Source organism: Crocuta crocuta, unplaced genomic scaffold, assembly GCF_008692635.1.
Source record: "Crocuta crocuta isolate KB4526 unplaced genomic scaffold, BGI_CrCroc_1.0 scaffold301, whole genome shotgun sequence".
NCBI classification, from domain to species: domain Eukaryota; kingdom Metazoa; phylum Chordata; class Mammalia; order Carnivora; family Hyaenidae; genus Crocuta; species Crocuta crocuta.
In genome coordinates this window covers 2639099-2646094 of record NW_027527544.1, presented here as the reverse complement: position 1 = coordinate 2646094, position 6996 = coordinate 2639099, and positions in this window count along the sequence as shown.

Sequence of the window (6996 nt, the reverse complement as noted above, 5' to 3'; positions counted from 1 at the left end):
GCAAAGGACACTTCTCAACGGCAAGTTTGCATCCTGCCTTTCCAGGACGCCAGGTGCTGGGCTGCCCTGCCCTGGGGGGTCTCGGCCACCTCAGAGACGGGAGGGTTAGCTGCCCTCGACCCCCGGAGTCAACCGTCATGTGCAGGGTCTTCATAACATCTGGCTGTGCTCATAGAGCTGAGGTGTGTGACTCATAGGCAGTCTTGCGGCAAGCAGCTTTCTGGGTCTAATTATAGATGTGGACGGTGCATTCTGATCAATAGTCCTGAGTGCCCTCTTGCTTTAAGAGCTGTTTAGCTCTTGCAGATGGGCTGGCATTTCACCCTCTGGGCCCGAGTACCCAGTCTTCAGAGTCCTCGAGCCCACGCAAAACCCCACGGCGCGCCCTTTGAACTCTGCAGACCTGGGAATCAGCCCTCACCCCCGGAGGCCGGTGGCTGGGAGGCCTGAAGAGGNGCCCCCGCATCAAAGAACGCCCCGCCCCTGACTGACTCCTCAGGGGCGGGGCACCGGAGACCCTCGGGCGGCAGGGGGACGGCCTTGGGAGCAAGGCAGCGAGCCGCGTGCTTCTTCTCAATTATCTCCAGCGGAGCCATCACGGCCCTGGCTTTGGAGACTCAGAACGGCCCTCTGTTCGCCGGCTTCTGTTTAATCATGAGCGATGCACAGCACAGGGTTGGCGGGGAAACGGAGAGGCAGAGTACAGTTTGACCTGCAGGGCGCAGGCGACCGTGGAGCAGAGAGGTGCTTAATAAGAGGGTTTTTCTGGATGCCAACGAGCGGCTGCCCTGCGTGGCTTGGTGCCTCCTCTGAGCGCTGCCCCGACGGGCTCTCTGAATTGGCTCTGNCCCTCGGCCGCCAATCCCGGGGCCTGCCCGTTCCTATGGCAACAGGCGCCGCTCACAAGAGGAGCCTGCTGCCGGGAGCCCAGTCCCGGGTGGCTGTCAGGCACAGCTGCCGGCTGCCCGCTGGGACCCGGGAGTGCCCTTTCCCCGGACCATCCCTGCTGGCTCCGAGTCACAGGGGCCTCCTGGCATCTGCTGAGCTCGACGCCAGGATGGAAGAGGAGAGGGAGGCGAAGGAGGGGAGCGAATAAAAATATTTACACTTAACAAACACTTTGATGTTTGAAGACTGTGTGTACAAATGAGGGCTGGGAACATCTTTGGTGAGGGGTTGGTGTTTCCAAGCAAATCTCTTCACACNTGGGGTCCACACCTGTGCCTTCGCGAGCCCCCTCTGCAGGCTGGAGGTGGCCCGGGGTGGCCGGCCAGAGGATGCAAGAGGCAGATCAAAACTGGAGAAGGGGGCGGGGTGGGCCTAGGCCGAGGCGGCGGGAATGAGGAGCCAGACAGCCTTGGTTTCTGTCCCCTGCCTGTCATTTCCCGGCTGTGTGGCCTCGGGAACGTCACTTAATCTCCCTGATCCTCAATTTCTTACCTTGTAGGTAAAAACAACAACTGCCCCACAGTGTTACTGCGTGGGTTAGATACTTTAGAACATACGAGTCATAGTACTTGCTCAATAAATGCCAGCGAGTATTACTGTGTTCACCCAACAAGGGATGATGGGGCATGCATGAGGTGCATGGAACGGTGTTACATGTGTGCGGGATATGACAGTCACTCAGGCATGTGATTTGCCCTCAGGGCCTTTAGTGAAGAGGCGAAGACAAGAACATTAAAAATTATGAACCTCTGTTCATAAAATACAGTGTGGAAGGTCCACACTGTCCACTGCGCTTCCCCAATGACTTCTTTTGAGATGAAAATAAGACAACGTGAGTGTGTGCGACACAGAGAAGGTGTACACCCAGAGGCGTTTGGCGTGCGGTTTTCCATGAGGTGGTTCGAGAACCCAGGCTCCCTTCTGTCTTCCGGTTCTTTGATCTTCTAGGACCTCGGAATCCTCCGTCGGATCCTTTCCATCCAGTGGGCAGAGGAGGGACAGGAGAGCACAGACAGGACTGCGTGGCAGTTTTAAAGACAAGGTCTCAGTCCGTCCACATTTGACTGCTCAGAACCCAGTCATTGGCCCCATCTGACTGCAAAGCATTCTGGGAAATGTGGTCTTCCTACGTACCCAACTGGTAACTAAACGGGGTTTGGTGAGCACATAGCTTTGTCTCTGCCCCAGTTGGAAAGGTCTAGAGGCAGACAGTCCCTTTAGGGTAGTTTCCCAAGAATGGATGTCCTGGGCCAAAAGATATGTTTATTGATAATTTTAGTAGAAACTTTCAGGTGTCTTTTCTTTCTTTTTTTTTTTTAAATTTTTTAATGTTTTATTTATTTCTGAGAGAGAGAGAGAGAGAGAGAGAGAGAGAGACAGCGCAAGCAGGGGAGGGGCAGAGAGTGAGGGAGACACAGAATCCAAAAAGAGGCTCCAGGCTCTGAGCTGGCTGAGCTAGCTGTCAGCACAGAGCCCGATGTGGGGCTCGAACCAACGAACCACAAGCTCTCACCTCAAGATCTCGCATTTGATTCGTTCCGCAAAAACCCCTTTTTCCAAATAAGGTCATCATTCACAGGTTCTGAGTGGACCTATCTTCTGGGGGAGGGCACCATTCAATCTGCTGGAGTCTTTGAGCCTGGACTGAGGCTTCCAGAGAGAGATCGGTTTGCAGGTTGACGGGAGGGAAGCCGGCCTCCTGAAAGGTTTGATTCTGTCAAGTGGGGCACCAGTGGGCTGCCTGGACAGCAGACATGGGTCCCAGGTGAGGAGGAGGGGCGGGCTCCCTCCCCTTTCGAGAAGCCCAGTGTGGGACAGGAGTGGGGGTGCAGGCAGGCTCTGCCACCCCTAGAGCGGAGCCCCTGGGTCAGGCCATTCAACCGCACATTCCGCCTGGGGCGCCAAAGACAATAGCTGAGAAATTCCAACGTGAGACCAAAATGCAGATTTTTCAAAGGAAATATCAAAGAACCAGCCAAAGGACTTGAAACCCAGAGAAGGATATGAAAGGGGGAAGAGAGGGGACACTGGGTTTTCTGCGAGCAGATTTCTTTGCAGAGAACGCTCTCTTGCTGGGAGCCCCAGCCCTCCACAAGAAAGAAGGTTCAGGTGCGTGTGTGGCGGGGAGGGCACTGAGCGCCTAGAAAGCATGACGCATGCGCTCCATTTGGACACCCCCATGATGCTTGACCCCAGCTGTGATCTGGGCCCATGGACTGGAATCTGACACATGCCTTTCTTCTCTCAGAGGCCAGGGCTATTTGCCTGAGGGAGAGGGGGAGGTGGGGGCTGAATGGGAGAGAGAGAGAGAGAGAGAGAGAGAGAGAGAGAATTGCTTCTTCATAGAATTCTTCATAGAAAATAGCTACCTTCTGCTTGGACGGCACATCAAAGCAGCGAGCGCCCAGCCAGGGTAGGAATGCTGGCTTGGTCCGGGGGCATCTCTAAGAAGGACCTAGTTAAGAAGGCTGCAGCCCAGGTTCTTGGGTCCTCCGCCGCGCTTATCTCTTATAGACCTAGAGCTTTCAGCCCGATGGCAATCTCTTGGCTTAGAAGTATGCCTGGGTCCTGGCTGGGCGGTCCCAAAGTGCCGGGGAGCTAAGGCACCTTGGGAGCAGTTATCAGCCAGTGCGAGGTGGGAGTCGGTGGGGGAATCCATTTCCTGCCCTGCGGTGGGGCACTCTGCTGCGTGTGCTTTCCCAGTGGGATGCACCCAGGGGCCCATAGCAGTCATCCAGCCCAGGCGCCACCTGGATTTGCTGCCTTCCCTCCGCTGCTAGTGTTTCCCGAGATCCCCTCTGTCATAAATCACTTGCACTGGAATTCGTGTCCCCACATCCTATTGGGGGAACCCAACCTGAGGCCACGGCTTCCGTCAGAGAGGAAGGGAATGCCAGCCAATGTCCCAGTGTGGGATGGGTCCCACCGAGGGCAGCCGTGTCTGCCTGGCGAAAGGCGCCGTGCCCCCCATGGAAGATGCGGCCGGAGCTTCCGGAGGGCCCGTCAAGTTTCCTGCGGAACAGTAAGTGGCTTTGAGCACTGCGTAGGGCCAGGGTGCCCCCTTATAACAACACCACTAGGTCAGAACGTGCTCAACGTCTTTCTCCTCCTCCCTCCCCACCCTCAACACTGGAGGAGGTAAAAGCCTCTGTTAGCCAGGAAGGGAGAAGAGCCGTCTTTTCCCAAGGCTCTAAGGCTAGGGTTGCCCGCAGCCATGCAGGGGCCGGGAGAGAAGAGATGTCAGCAGTTTGGTTTATCAAACGAGCCTGCCATTCCAGGGATCATATGGACACTCTTGTGTGTGCGTGCGAGTATCACTCCGCCTCCACCGGATTGTGTGCGCAAAGACCCTATTTCCAAATAAAGTCACAGTCACAGGAACCTGGGGTTCGGACTTCAACATAGATTTTTTGGGGTATGTGTGAATAATTCAACCCACAACAGGGACACAAAAAATTAAGCTATATCTTGATGCCAACAACTCCTGAGAGCCTTGTTTGACATGCTGGCCACGTTTGGGAGCGTCCCTTGGCCCAGATGTGACGGCCACTGCCGAGATTGGGATGGGGTCGTGTCCTTGATTGTGGGCCAAGGTCAACAAGGTGGGAGGGCACTCCCTGGGGAGCCCACAGGGAGAACGGAAGAGGGAGGGGCTTGGCAGCTTCACACTGGCCGGCTGGGGGAAGCTGGGTCATACAAGACCCTCTCTGCAGAAAATGATAGAATGCTAGATAGCTTGGTGGCCGTCCGCTGTCTGCCGCGCCTGGTAAGGCTGATCCTGTGCTCCACCATCAGCAGGCTACAGGGCTCCGTGTTTGGCAAGGCTTAAGTCAGTGTGTTTGACACCATGGGGCGGCCACCCCTGGGCCCACTCTGCACTTCTGGGCTGGCCGAGAGCTTTCCAGGAGCTGGGCTGTGACTGAGACAGAAAAGGTGGCTTCCGGCTCTCCCGCAGGCTGGCTGTGAGACCTACATACCTGTCTACTTGTCTAACACCCTGCTTTGCATCTGAGAGACTAAACCCATGAGGTCCTAACCCATGCGCCACGGATCTTGGGGGCTTTGCAAGTCCTCGGCCCACCCTGAGTAATATTCGAACATTCACAAGTAGCTGCAAGTGAGTGTTTTTCTGGGGAGAGAGCCCGTAGCCAGCTTTCATGAGAGTCTTAATGGAGGTTGGGGCCCCCCAAGGGGTTAAAAGTCCTGACTCCCGGGACTTGTAAATGTGACTTTATGTGGAAGTTAAGATCTCTGCAGATGTAATCAAGTTAGGATGAGGTCCTGTTCGATTCTGGTGGTCTCTAAATCGAATGACTGGTGTCCTTAGAGAAGGAGAGGGTGGCCTGGATGGCTCAGTCGGTTGGGTGACAGACTTCAGCTCAGGTCATGATCTTGCAGTTCGTGGGATTGAGGCCGGTGTTGGGCTCTGTGCCGACAGCTGAGAGCCTGGAGCCTGCTTTGGATTCTGTGTCTCCCTCTCTTTCTGCCTCTCTATCGCTCACGCTCTTTCTCTCTCTGTCTCTCAAAAATAAACAAACAGGGGCGCCTGGGTAGCTCAGTTGGTTAAGCGTCTGACTTCGGCTCAGGTCATGATCTTGCAGTTCGTGGGATTGAGGCCGGTGTTGGGCTCTGTGCCGACAGCTGAGAGCCTGGAGCCTGCTTTGGATTCTGTGTCTCCCTCTCTCTCTGACTCTCCCCTGCTCACGCTGTCTCTCTCTCTCTCACAAAATAAATAAAACATTAAAAAAATAAAAAAAAACCATAAAAAACTTGAAAAAAAGAGAGGACATTTGGAGACACGTCGAAGGAAGAGAGCCATGTGAAGACGTGGGCAGAGATGGGAATCATACATCTACACAGCAAGGAACCCGAAGATCGCCGGCCACCAGCAGAAGCCAGGGAGAGGCAAGGAAGGAGTCTTCCCCAGAGCCTTCAGAGCCAGCATGGCCCTGCTGATACTTTCATTTTAGATTTCTAGCCTCCGGAACCATGAGAATAGATTTGTGTTGTTTTAAGGCATCGGGTTCGTAGCAATTTTTCCAGTAGCCACGGGAAGGTATGTATTTCCATAGCTTTGCTCTCGTTTTCCAAGCCTGGACTACATTTGGTTTCCTCAACTTTATGACATGCTGCCAATCTAGACATCACCCAGAGTCACTACCCCCCCCAACATAGAGGGACCCCCTTTATCAGTTGTTTAGTTGTTCAAGAGGTACTTATACTGTGTGTCCATTCCCTGCTTCCCCCTTCCTGTGGTCTACAAGGAGTGATCAACTTCTTGGGACTGTACTCCCCCAACGGGTCAACGGGGCTCTCTGGAAGGCCCAAGGAGGCAAGTTTTGGGTCCCAAGGCCCTACACTATCTAGCGCACTCCTTTTCCAGCGCCCTGGTGACAGGCTCCTCTCCTCAGCCCCCTGGTCACACTGGCCCATCTTTGGGACGTGAAATATGCAGGCTCCTTCCTGCCTGGGGGCCTTTGCCTGTGCTGTAAAAATTTCCCCGGGGTGCCTCGAAAAAAATTTTATTAAAAGTAGGCTCCATGCCCAGCCTGGAGCTCAACATGGGGCTTGAACTCATGATGCTGAGGTCAAGACCTGAGCTGAGATCAAGAGTCAGATGCTTCACCGACTGAGCTACCTAGGCATCCCTAAAAGATGGGGACTTTTATTAATTTGTTTGGAAAAGTTTTTTAATGTTTTATTTATTTTTGAGAGAGAAAGAGAGCACGCAAACAGGGGAGGGTCAGAGAGAAAGGGCGATACAAAATCTGAAACAGGTTCCAGGCTCCGAGCTGTCAGCACAGAGCCCGATGCGGGGCTCGAACCCACGAACAGCGAGATCATGACCTGAGCCGAAGTCGGCCGCTCATCCGACTGAGCCCCCCAGGCGCCCCTAAAAGACAGGACTTTAAGAAAAAGGCAACTGAAATACGATGATCACGTCTAAAGACTAACAATTTCTTGATAGTATCAACTATTCAGCGAGGGTGGTGATTTCCGACCGCTTCATAAATGGCATGTTTTTTAATTGTTTATTTGAGTTGGAAT